Source organism: Schistocerca gregaria, chromosome 5 (assembly GCF_023897955.1).
Source record: "Schistocerca gregaria isolate iqSchGreg1 chromosome 5, iqSchGreg1.2, whole genome shotgun sequence".
In the NCBI taxonomy this organism is placed as follows: domain Eukaryota; kingdom Metazoa; phylum Arthropoda; class Insecta; order Orthoptera; family Acrididae; genus Schistocerca; species Schistocerca gregaria.
Genome location: NC_064924.1, coordinates 292,580,188 through 292,594,139, shown reverse-complemented (window position 1 = coordinate 292,594,139; position 13,952 = coordinate 292,580,188). Strand labels below are relative to the sequence as shown.

At 42.9% G+C, this 13,952-nt stretch overlaps 1 protein-coding gene across 13 annotated transcripts in view; it reads right to left on the bottom strand.

The window, feature by feature from the left end:
* The window catches only part of LOC126271885 (dystroglycan 1), a 960,129-nt gene that overhangs the window by 517,851 nt on the left and 428,326 nt on the right, over positions 1–13,952 (bottom strand). For 7 of the 13 annotated variants that reach the window (XM_049974256.1, XM_049974252.1, XM_049974250.1 and 4 more), the window contains one exon: positions 11,495–11,547. The exons of the other annotated variants lie outside the window; for them this stretch is intronic. The gene's annotated coding sequence lies outside the window, so the exon portion shown is untranslated. The remainder of the gene's footprint in view (positions 1–11,494; positions 11,548–13,952) is intronic. 13 annotated transcript variants of the gene reach the window in all.

The following is a 13,952-nucleotide window of genomic DNA, read 5'->3' as shown; positions in this document are numbered from 1 at the left end:
AATATCTTCACCAGGCCCAGACGAGCACACAACGCCGACCGGCCCTCGTATTCATCCTTTACCATACCTCGTCGTTTTTGATGCGGTGTGAAGCGGCATGTGATCAACTGGCCGCTCTCCAGATTGTTTTCAGTCTTCCAGATTTCAGAGCCGCTCATTAAATCTGTCTGTGAAATTACTAAAAAATGTGTATTTATATCACCACATGCGTTTCCTTTTATTGATGTTATAAGGCTTTAGACTGCGTATCGGATATTTCAATACGGAATCAGGTCGTGTGTCGGATAGTACAACATTGTTTACTGTGTATCATGTTCTCAGTAAAAGTTCGCGTACTCATTTCCAGCATATAATACCCGTAAATTAAGTGGTAAACATTCGGATATTATCGTTGATACCTATAGTTATATATAAATTTTCGATGTTTAGTTTCTATTCTTGCGAGTTAATAAAGAAAGAAAAGGTTTCTGATGAATTGTAACTACAACCATGTGTGCGACAGGTAAATATCTAAAAATAGTAGACTGAGAATCATTTTAACTGAGGCTAATACTTGATTTACTTCGCCAAAGACAACAGCTTGGCAAGAATGCGAAACACGATCTGAACTTTTACAATGTTAGTAGTCTTCAGCAGTCTGTAATGAAACATGTTTCAGATCTAGAAAGCAAACCAAAATTGTAAATATGTTTCATTGCAGATCACTGATGATGTTTTTTGTATGACTTTATAAATACATATCTTCTAGCAGTTGTACATACGGATTATAAATACGTCTTATAGCTGTAACGCATCTATTGACTCTGTGGCCAGACAAATGAAGAATATGGAGCCTCTACTTGTTATTGAAGTAAATCATCGTTACGAAGGTCCGTTCCTCTTAGCAAAAGAAAAATCTCTGTCAGCAACAGAAATTGAACCCAGGTCCTCCACACTGCAGTCACGCAAGCCTACCGCTAAGCTACGGACGGGTTCAAATCCATTGCCTTCGTTCTAATACTGGAGAAATTCCATCCCCTGTGCCGTATAGATCAACGCATCGTAAGTCTGTGGCCTCTGCCTTGAACAGCGTTTCCGGGTTAATCACTAAATACCTAAAACCCACCCCTGTTGAGAAGACACTGCCTTGCTCGCAATGCACCTCCAAATATTGGTCGAGATGTTGCTGCAGATCAGGAAAGACCGAAGACTGAGAACGTTGAAGTTCACCAGCTGTTTGGCCATCAACAGTGTCATCCTAGGCTGAACTCGAGGAAAAGTTTCCTCCAAACATCAAAGCCTCTTGAAGTACCTCCAGATAAAGCAAGACTTTCAGTGTGGAAATGTAAGCTCCAGGACCGGATGAAGCCACGTCAACATCATCCCGCTGGCTACAACGGGAGGTGGGATGTTTGTCGGTGTCGGCAGGGCTAATTCATCACTTAAATCATGAGGTTTCGCATCAGTGGACAGCCAGTGCGCTTATGACATAGCAAAAACAGCCGTACTTACTGAATGTCATTCTTTGGCCTAGTTAATTTTTTAAGCTATTTACATATTTAATTGTATATATTTAGCATGCTTCTGAAACAAGAAAAGAAAGGAATAAGCTGATCAAAACACGACTTGTCATTCTGACGTTGGATTTTTTCGAGTTTCCGTAAATGACTGAGGTGAAAGCCAGGATGCACACTCTGTACAATGTATGGTGCGGTGCTCTGCGGAAGGACAGTTTACCTCGAACTCTCTCCTTAGTATTAAATTCGTGTTCGTCGCTCGAAATGATTAACTGTCGCTATTGCAATGTATAACGAAATATTTCTCGGGTGTTATCGTCACAATCTTTAAGCAGGACATATTACTTAATTTTTTTTTCTAGCTCAAGGAACAAAGACAACTCATTGCGCCTGACTGTAGCATACACTTTAAGTTACGCGCTTTCTTGTGCATGAATTGTTTTCGTTTCCGAACGTTCCCACTAGGTGGCGGCATTTGCTTGAAGAAAGCTGTTTATCGCAGTATCCTGTAATATAAATATCTTCTGTTGGTTTTTAATAATTTGGGACTAGAATATGTTTAGAATATGCTAATACATCCAACACTAACGAGGAAGTGAACGTTCATTCCATCACAACGACACAGCGGTTTTTCTTTCTTTTGTATTGAGTCTGCAAACGGTAACAACCTATATTTTCACATTCGAGCAGCATCGTTTTCATAACTGTTAGGTGTTTCGAGTTTTCTCAGTATTGTATGTATTTCAGTTTTTTTCTAACAGAAATTGTACTCACTTTGAACATGTCCAAAAATTTTGAAGTCTTAAAAATTTTGTATTTTAGTCTTATTTGGTCCCAGGACAAGGCACTGACCAGCAATACAAACAGGCCGTAAGAACAGTGGCCGTAATAGGATCCTAACCGACTAGAGTTATGCGCTATCAATGACAATCAGTCTCAAACTAGTCAGGAATTGTTGATGTCAGTGAATACAGGCCCACCTCTCCCAGATTCCGAGTGAACACTGGGAAGGTAACTGCATGCAATTTAGTTTGGGAGTCCGGTATCTTGCAAAAGAACATTTCCCACAGCGGCACATAAAGCTGCTCGTCTTCAATGAACCAAATAACACAGGAACTGGACAGCAGGCGGTATATAGAGTAGTCCAACGAGTTGTGATTTTCTCTCTTTTGAAATGATGTAAGTTGCCGGTAGCACTGACGACCCGATGAGTTGATTAACAAGCAATGTGTGTAGGGTGTGGTGAATGCAGGCGGTAGTTCTGAGATGTCTCGGAGGTTTTTCTTATCATGAATTAAGGTTACCAAGAACATGAAACAAGACATTTGTTTCAGTATTCTCGGTAACCAGTTGTTGCCCAGTTGTTGTCCCTATCTTCCATATCTTCATGAGTAGTACTCTGTTGAAACTCCTGTCTTCCGATAAGACAACAGCCATTACCTTACCGCACTTTGACTGGTCCGCCCCCCCCCCCCCCCCCAACCCGATCATAATCCAATGAAATTGTCTGGGAATATTTTGGACAGCTAGTGAAACTTACCTATGCACATCCGTACAAACTGGAAGCTCTTTTTTTTTTGTCATCAGTCTACTGTCTGCTAACCTCTTCATCTCAGAGTAGCACTTGCAACCTACGTCCTCAATTTTTGCTTGACGTATTCCAATCTCTGTCTTCCTCTACAGTTTTTGCCCTCTACAGCTCCCTCTAGTACCATGGAAGTCATTCCCTCATGTCTTCGCAGACGTCCTATCATCCTGTCCCTTCTCCTTATCAGTGTTTTCCACATATTCCTTTCCTCTCCGATTCTGTGTAGAACCTCCTCATTCCTTACCTTATCAGTCCACCTAATTTTCAACATTCATCTATATCACCACATCTCAAATGCTTCGATTCTCTTCTGTTCCGGTTTTCCCACAGTCCATGTTTCACTACCATACAATGCTGTACTCCAGACGTACATCCTCAGAAATTTCTTCCTCAAATTAAGGCCGGTATTTGATATTAGTAGACTTCTCTTGGCCAGAAGTGCCTTTTTTGCCATAGCGAGTCTGCTTTTGATGTCCTCCTTGCTCCGTGCGTCATTGTTTATTTTACTGCCTAGATAGCAGAATTCCTTAACTTCACTGACTTCGTGACCATCAATCCTGATGTTAAGTTTCTCGCTGTTCTAATTTCTACTACTTCTCATTACCTTCGTCTTTCTCCGATTTACTCTCAAACAATACTGTGTACTCATTAGACTGTTCATTCCGTTCAGCAGATCATCTAATTCTTCTTCACTTTCACTCAGGATAGCAATGTCATCAGCGAATCGTATCATTGATATCCTTTCACCTTGTATTTTAATTTCACTTTTGAACCTTTCTTTTATTTCCATCATTGCTTCCTCGATGTACAGATTGAAGAGTAGGGGCGAAAGGCTACAGCCTTGTGTTACTCCCTTCTTAGTACGAGCACTTCGTTCTTGATCGTCCACTCTTATTATTCCCTCTTGGTTGTTGTACATATTGTATATGACCCGTCTCTCCCTATAGCTTACCCCTACTTTTTTCAGTATCTCGAACAGCTTGCACCATTTTATATTGTCAACGCTTTTTCCAAGTCGACAAATCCTATGAACGTGCCTTGATTTTTCTTCAGCCTTGCTTCCATTATTAGCCGTAGCGTCAGAATTGCCCCTCTCGTGCCTTTACTTTTCCTAAAGCCAAACTGATCGTCACCTAGCGCGTTATCAATTTTATTTTCCATTCTTCTGTATATTATTCTTGTAAGCAGCTACGATGCATGAGCTGTTAAGCTGATTGTGCGATAATTCTCGCACTTGTCAGCTCTTGCCGTCTTCGGAATTGTGTGGATGATGCGTTTCCGAAAGTCAGATGGTATGTCGCCAGACTCATATATTCTACACACCGACGTGAATAGTCGTTTTGTTGCCACTTCCCCTAATGATTTTAGAAATTCTGATGGAAAGTTATCTATCCCTTCTGCCTTATTTGACCGTAAGTCCTCCAAAGCTCTTTTAAATTCCGAATCTAATACTGGATCCCCTACCTCTTCTAAATCGACTCCTGCTTCTTCTTCTATCACATCAGACAAATCTTCACCCTCATAGAGGCTTTCAATGTATTCTTTCCACCTATCTGCTCTCTCCTCAGCATTTAACAGTGGAATTCCCGTTGCACTCTTAATGCTACCACCGTTACTTTTAATGTCACCAAGGTTGTTTTGACTTTCCTGTATGCTGTGTCTGTCCTACCGACAATCATATCTTTTTCGATGCCTTCACATTTTTCCTGCAGGATCTAATCGACACTGGGTGCTTTTGTCTGGATGACGCACACCTGAAGAATCTTCTCGACTGTTACGGCCGGTGACGGTTTTACATAGTAATGGAATGATCTCTGCTGAAGTGACTAATTATTTGCCCGGTATGCTTACGAGGGCTGCCATGAATGCAGTGCACCGAATTTTTGTCATCAACAATTCTTTACTGAAAATAATGAGAATTATATAGGAAAGAATGGTGTTTCATCTACACACCCTACTGGTACCGACAGGGCAGGCATGCCTGTCGGTACCAATCCTTGTCCTGGTGGCGGAGCCAGTGCTTCACTGTGTAAACTTCATTTGGCGATTGACAGGTGCAGCGCCAACTGCCGAGTCGTAATGCGTCTGTCCTCACGAATGAAAACATCAGCTCGCTGCAGCATGTCAGGTGTGACAGCCGTGGATGGTCTCCACGACCGCTGCAAATCGTGGAGCTCCGCCGAACCGCCTTCTCGTGACCTCACCCTCCCTGCCCATCGACTACTAGTACTTCCGTCGACAGCAGGTGCTCCATAGACTTTGTACAAGCGTTTGTGAATGTACTCCACAGTTCCTTTCTCTGCAGTGAGAAATTCAATGACGGCACGTGGCTTGTAACGAACATCACGTAGAAACTGTCCTGCAACTGCGCTATCTGGCGGAAGTTACGGAAACCTGGCGCACTCATGAGACTTAAATAATACATACATAACGTTTCGCGTTTATAGCATTGTTTTCGGCTGAGAAAAAAAGAAGCGATGCATCACTTTCTGGGCTACCCTCATACTTCCGCGAAAACATGCACACGGTGTTGTGTACATAGTTCCGCGTAGTCAGCGCGTACACAACTTTCCCACTAGAGCGCGCCCCGTTAAGCACAACAGCGCAGGCGCAGCGCTCGTCCGTCTACGCACTACGAGATGGCGCTGCCATAGAGACGGACCAAATTCTGCTTCCACCGATCCGCGTATTAATATGTAACGCAGCCAATGAGATTGCTGCTTACGTAGAACCTTTTCTCCTCGCGGATCACACTCGCGCAGTGATACATGAACGCAAGAGGTACTATAACGAGTGTACAGACCTCTGATCAGTCAGTCTGCATATTTGTCTGCACCAGTCTGTAAGAGTTCTACATTTGTCTGTACCAGTCTATAGTCAAGTTTCAGTCTGCGCCTAGTAAGGTTACGATATTCCTGTACATAGCCATGAAGATAAATGTGTAGACACTTTTTTCAAGTATCGGAGATATATGTGAGAATAAGATTAACGTACCAATACCAAAGGAACTTCAGACTGTCAATTGTAAATAGCATCCAGAACCAAGTTAAGTAATTTTTATGCTTGTTATTATTTTAATAAATGTGTGTGTGAAAATTAATTAAGTTCTGTTGGTCACCGTCAATCTGCTACTCTAAGTGTACAAGTGGCATTTCTATCGTCTGACCTGACGGCAGAAGATAAACACGCCACGATAAGACCACGAGACATATTCCTCACACTCACCTACTTCGTTAGAGCGACAAGTCAAATAATCTGATGGTGTGTGTACTGAAGGTCTTACAGTACGCTCACCACTCAGGGAAATCTCATTTGAGTCGTAACTGTGCCCAAGCTATAACAAATGTATAGCGGGATGCCTGCGTTACATCGGTTAAGAGGTGTCGCTGACCTCAAGGGAACGATGCTCAACATTCTCCCCTCATCACACTACGGCTAGCAAAAGAGCAGCAACTCTGGCAGCAGCAGCAACAGCGGCCGCGCCAGCTCTATCGGCGGCGGATGTTTACGTGCCGCTGACGTCACGGGCGGTCCTCTGGCAGTCTGCGCACGTGGGCGCAGGGGCCGCCGCCGGCCGCACACGTGTTTCCCATCCAGGCTGCCACGTGCGCCCGCATGCCGACGAGAAGGAGAAACATTCCTCCCGTGCACCAACATCCATTACTCAGTCGCCTACTGTATCGCAGTACAGAGAGGATCAGGTTATCATAATACTGTCTACTACGAAAAACAAAGTGAATTCGTGCAGAAGGTGGGGCGGTGCACTGGACTGCATTATGCGTATGGCACGAATCCTTGGCTGTGAACAGGTGGTAGATCAAAGAAACAGAACGAATATCTGGCAATGGTGTATTTCAAGCTCGGGAATTATACCTTGTTTTTTGGGTCATTAGTCTTCCTACCACGTGCCAATCTTTTCATCTCAGAATAGCATTTAATCCCTACATCTTCAGTCTCAGTTGTATGTATTTACGTATCTGTCTTGCCCCACCACCCTCTACCGGTGTTTCTAATAACTTGTAAGATAATCCTTGATGACGTAACCTATATTGCCTCCCCTTGTAATGAGTGATTTCCAGATATCCCGTCTCTCACTGATTTTGCGAAGAATGTCAGCATGTTTATCCACGCAGCTTAATTTTGAGGATCCTTCTGTTTCACCACACCTCAGTCTCTTCAATCATTTTCATAAAATACTGAACTGCAGACGAACTTTCTCAAATATTTCGCCGGCCGGAGTGGCCGTGCGGTGGCAGGTTCGAATCCTCCCTCGGGCATGGATGTGTGTAATGTCCTTAGGTTAGTTATGTTTAAGTAGTTCTAAGTTCTGGGGGACTGATGACCTCAGAAGTTAAGTCCCATAGTGCTCAGAGCCATTTTCAAATATTTCTTTCTCAAGTTAAGGCTACGTTTGATAATAGTAGAATACAATAAAGCATTAGTTCAAGATCGTGTACTAATCACGAGTGAAAATGTCAACTTGGTGCCGAAACAAGTAATATTAAGATTAAACATTTTTAGACATTATCGGTTTCGGCACCAAGTCGCCATCTTCAGATGTAATTAATCCGCTAAAAAGTATTGTCAAGATATATAAACATTACGTTAGGCACTTTGCTTGTCTACCAAGTGACGGTATGATGTACATTCATTGACCAATTTTAGATTTCAAAGTGTTAACAGTGCTTATCTGTAATTGTTATGTATGTTGACGATACTTCATCACGCCTGAAAATAACAACTTGGTGGCGAAACCGGTGATGTGAATATTACATATTTTAAGCGGTCGTTACACAATAAATTGTTACTTAAACATTTATGATGGTCATATACTTCCATTTGACAATATGACAGTTTAAAAAAAAAATCTAGGGTACTTGGTGAGGAATGCTCGCTTCGTCCGTGCTAGCTAGTCTCCTTCCTTGTTTCGTCATTCAAGCGTTGCTTTACTTGCAGAACTGTGCTGGTCTCCAATTTCGATGTTACGTTTGTTGCTAATTCCACATCTGCTGTTCCTTAATACTGTTGAATGGCCTTGATGGTAACTGCATCTGAGTACCAGGAAAGGGCAATAAAGTTGTGGTGGAGATGTCATAGAAACCAGGTATCACAAGCAAGGCAAACATGATGCAAGAGATGAAATGTCCATATCAAAAACAAGACGGGGAATACTCATAATCGTTACGCAAGAAAGCGTCAAGTACCAGGGCAGATCACCCGACGCTTTTTTTGCTGTGGTTTACTGTACTATTTGTGCTGTGAAATGCATGACGTCCGAGAACACAGCGTCAGCAACTAGGATGAAATTCAGGAAACAAGCTTGGCAAATTTCTGCATTCTATCTAAGGCCAAGTATAAAGCCCAGATAGCACCTGTTGCATGGAATGAACATTCTAATGATCAAGCAGTATGGACTGAGAGCTAACCAAAGGGCGAAGAAACGCTCCGCACAATCGGTGAAGACAGCAAAATAGGCCTATGGAAAAAACTGACAAGAAAAACGAATGATGGAGTATGTGTGAAGACATCACGGAATAATTTCCGTAATATCCATAAAACCGGGCAGTGGTAGTTACATCACAAAATGCGTACGCTACTCTGTCACATTAGTACTATAAAATATACACAAGAAAGACGAGGCATACGATGACATGTAAGCATATTGCACAGTGCTAATGTGACAATGTGGTCTAACTATTGAATGATGTAACTACTACAGCACGGTTTTTATGGATCTTAAGATGGAAATACATATAGCCGAAACTATTAATTCAGTAATTACGTTAACATAACAATTTCGTTAAATAAACTGGATTTCACAAGAAGACTACCGTACAAATTTATATACCGCCTCTTGCACCCAAGGATCATGTGAGGTATCTTCCATGATACTTGAGCGGTGGCTCCCAAGCTGGGGTAATTACCTCCTATGTGGTCAAATGAAACGTTCCGAAGGGTAAAAACAAAAGTGATCCATTGTGTTTTGGTCATGAAACGAAATTATTGATTTTTAAAATAACATTACGTTTATCACTATTTCTAAGACAATAGTATTGATTACGTGAATTGCCTGTAATAACATTTTTCAGATACTAGCAATAACGTGTGAGACAGTATAGTGGAGGTCATATCTTGTAAAACGAATGTATGAACAGTATCTTTCACACATAGTCCACCATTACACACATACGTTGTACTCTGTACCACGCGTTTGTGACGTAACATTGACACATATACATAACATATGCTTAAATATCTAGTGAAACTGCCTTCTCTGAGTTCCCGCAATGGACCAGAAATTGACTAATTATTCAATTCGCGCTGAGATGAAGAGGACAGTGCAAGAAAAGGGCCGCATCAAACAAGACGACACAGGAGAAAACATCGTTTATTTTGATCCGTATCAGGTTCCGCTATTAATTATGATACATCCTCTACGCTAATTTCTTTAATTCAGAAAATGTATCCTATAGCTTCTAGGCGATACAACAAACACATTTCACCTAAATAGAATAATGCTACCTATATATCAAATACAAATCAGTATAACTGACTGTCTAACGACACAGCCAGTAACTGATTTATACAGGGTGGTCCATTGATAGTGACCGGGCTAAATATCTCACGAAATAAGCATCAAACGAAAAAAATACAAAGAACGACACTCGTCTAGCTTGCAGGGGGAAACCAGATGGCGCTATGGTTGGCCCGCTACATGGCGCCATAGGTCAAACGAATATCAACTGCGTTTTTTAAAAATAGGAACCCCCATTTTTTATTACATATTCGTGTAGTACGTAAATAAATATGAATGTTTCAGTTGAGCCACTTTTTTCGCTTTGTGATAGATGGCGCAGTAATAGTCACAAACGTATAAGTACGTGGTATCACGTAACATTCTGTCAGTGCGGACGGTATTTGCTTCGTGATACATTACCCGTGGTAAAATGGACCGTTTACCAAGGTCGATATCGTATTGATGTATGGCTATTGTGATCAAAATGCCCAACGGGCGTGTGCTGTGTATGCTGCTCGGTATCCTGGACGACATCATCCAAGTGGTCGGACCGTTCGCCGGATAGGAGGTGTTCAGCCACATGTGAAACGTCAACCACGACCTGCAACAAATGATGATGCCCAAGTAGGTGTTTTAGCTGTTGTCGCGGCTGATCCGCACATCAGTAGCAGACAAACTGCGCGAGAATCGGGAATTTCAAAAAGTGACAGAATGTACTTCCAACATGATGGATGTCCGGCCCATAGCTCGGGTGCGGCTGAAGCGGTATTGAATAGCATATTTCATGACAGGTGGATTGGTCGTCGAAGCACCATACATACCATGGCCCGCACGTTCACCGGATCTAACGTCCCCGTATTTTCTTTCTGTGGCGAAAGTTGAAGGATATTTGCTATCGTGATCCATTGACAACGCCTGACAACATGCGTCAGCGCAATGTCAATGTGTGTGCGAACATTGCAGAAGACGAACTACTCGCTCTTGAGAGGAATGTCGTTACATGTATTGCCACATGCATTGAGGTTGACGGACATTTTGAGCATTTATTGCATTAATGTGGTATTTATAGGTAATCACGCTGTAAATGCATGCGTTCTCAGAAATGATACGTTCGCGAAGGTACACGTGTCACATTGGAACAACCGAAATAAAATGTTCAAACGTACTTACGATCTGTATTTTAATTTAAAAAACCTACCTGTTACCAACTTTTCGTCTAAAATTGTGAGCTAAATTGTTTGTGACTATTACAGCGCCATCTATCACAAAGCGAAAAAAGTGGTCCAACTAAAACATTCATATTTCTTTACGTACTACACGAATAGGTAATAAAAATGGAGGTTCCTATTTTAAAAAACCGCAGTTGATATCCCTTTGAACTATGGCAGCGCCATATAGCGGGTCGAGCATAGCGTCATCTGGTTTCCCCCTTCAAGCTAGACAAGTTTTGTTCTTTGTAGTTTTTTCGTTTGACGTTTATTTCGTGAGATATTTGGCCCGGTTACGATCAATGGACCACCCTGTATAGTACCGGAACGATTTTGAGCAACTGAAGTTTCGCCTACAGTCAAGCCGGCGAGTAACAAAGCTTGTGTGTCCTTTTTTAAAGTGTGGGAGGTTGTCTGGCGTACCCCTAAATTGGAATCCTAGTGTTTCAGTCGCTGATTATTATCATGTGGCTGAAAAGAGCACGATGTTTTGCAATAGCTCGTCCCGCCCGTATGGAGTACAGAACGAGAGCTTTAAAAAAGAGGCTCCCCCATTCCACACGCCATTGACTGCCTTCTCCGAGCAAGTGGCTACATGTTGTTACGGCCGGCAATGCCATTGCTGGTGCGAAACAAAGGCCGCGGACAGTAGGTGGTCTTTTGTAGTGAGGCTAGGGCCACTTACCGCTCCGCTCTGCTGCGGCGGCTCTTGTTCTCTGGGCGGCTGGCGCGGCTCACCTGCAACACGAGAGAGGGGGCGTTAACGCACTCACGCATCTGACGGCACACACTCCCGGCCGCTAGCCTAGCTTCAGACTCGGGAATAATACATCACTACACGATATTGTGCAGGGTAGCTCGTCTACATGCTGGGTTTCTGGCAAAAAGAGGAATAAAAAAACCGGACAAATGTCAGTACGACTTGAGCTCTAAGGTTTCCGTACAAACGTAGCTACACTAGTGGCCATTAAAATTGCTACACCGAGAAGAAATGCAAACGGCAAACAGGTATTCATTGGACAAATATATTATACTGGAACTGACATGTGATTACATTTTCACGCAATTTGGGGGCATAGATCTTGAGAAGTCAGTACCCAGAACAACCACCTCTGGCCGTAATAACGGCCTTGATACGCCTGGGCAGTGAGTCAAACAAGCTTGGATGGCGTGTACAGCTTCAACACGATACCACAGTTCATAAAGAGTATTGACTGACATATTGTGACGAGCCGGTTGCTCGGCCACCATTGTCCAGACGTTTTCAATTACTGAGAGATCTGGAGAATGTGCTGGCCAGGGCAGCAGTCGAACATTTTCTGTATCCAGAAAGGCCTGTACTTGACCTGCACCATGCGGCCGTGCATTATCCCGCTGAAATGTAGGGTTTCGCACGGGTCGAATGAAGGGTAGAGCCACGGGTCGTAACACATCTGAAATGTAACGTCCACTGTTCAAAGTGCCGTCAATGCGAACAAGAGGTGACCAAGAGGTGTAGACAATGGCACCCCATACCATCACATCGGGTGATACGCCGTATGGCGTTGACAAATACAAGCTTCCAATGTGCGTTCGCCGCGATGTCGTCAAACAGGGATGCGACCATCATGATGCTGTAAACAGAACCTGGATTCATCCGAAAAAATGACGTTTTGCCATTCGTGCACCCAGGTTCGTCGTTGAGTACACCATTGGAGATGCTCCTGTCTCTGATGCAGCGTCAACGGTAACCGCAGCCATGGTCTCCGAGCTGATAGTCCGTACTGCTACAAATGCCGTCGAACTGTTCGTGCAGATGGTTGTTGTCTTGCAAACGTCCCCATCGAGACGGGCCTGAAACATCCGTTAGAGCCATGCGGAAATGACGCCTGTCATATCGACTGCTAGTGATACAAAGCCGTTGGGATCCAGCATGGCGTTCCGTATTACCCTCCTGAAACCACCGATTCCATATTCTGCTAACCATTGGATCAGTGGATCTCGACCAACGCGAGCAGCAATGTCGCGATACGATAAACCGCAATCGCGATAGTCTACAATCCGACCTTTATCAATGCCTGAAACGTGATGTGACGCATTTCTTCTCCTTACGCGAGTCATCACAACAATGTTTCACAAGGCAACGCTGGCCAGCTGCTGTTTGTGTATGAGAAATCGGGTGGAAATTTTCCTCATGTCAGCACCTTGTAGGTGTCGCCACCGGCACCAGCCTTGTGTGTTTGCTCTGAGAAGCTAATTATTTACACATCACAGCATCTTCTTCCTGTCGGTTACATTTCGCGTCTATAGCACGTCATCTTTGTGGTGTAGCAATTTTAATAGTCAGCAGTGTATGTATACAAATGGTTCACTTGTAGCTTCTGAAGAGTGAGTCTGCGTGTATAATAACATGTCACATAAATAGCCTTATCTGTTGATTGCACTGACTTAGAAACTTAAATTTTTTACACCGCCAAGGAACGGTAGACCTCAGTATTTGATGTAAATTTCGACTTTATATTTCTGCCCGTTTTTCAGAAAAAGGGGTCCTCAGCGAACGAATAGAGAGACGGTCAACGAAGTTATCCGACATCGGTTCCGTTTTTACACACTGAGGTACGGAACCATGAAAATACGTTAAATGTCTCCTCATACTTTAATCAGCGCACATATTTTTAAAAATTTTGCTGTGTTAATTAATATCACGTTTCGTTCCTGGACTCAGTTCCCATTCGATGTAATTCTTTAGTGATAAAAGTATCGTGAAAGTTAAAGGACTTGCTCAGTAAACTGTAATGTTTGCCATAATATCACGTCAGACATGTACGGTTTGCTACTGTGAACCCATGTGTAGTGTACATGTGCTGTGCGTACTGTAAGACCTTGGGTACACGCACCATCAGATTATTTGACTTGTCGCTCTAACGAAGTAGGCGAGTGTCAGCATATGTCTCGTGGTCTTATCGTGGCGTGTTTATCTTCTGCCGTTAGGTCAGATGATACAAATGCCACTTGCACGCTTAGAGTAGCATATTGACAGTGACCAACTTTAAACAGAACTTGATTAATTTTCACACACATTTATTCAAATAATAATAAGCATAGAAATAACTTAATTTGGTTGTGGATGCTATTTACAATTGACAATCTGAAGTTCCTTTGGT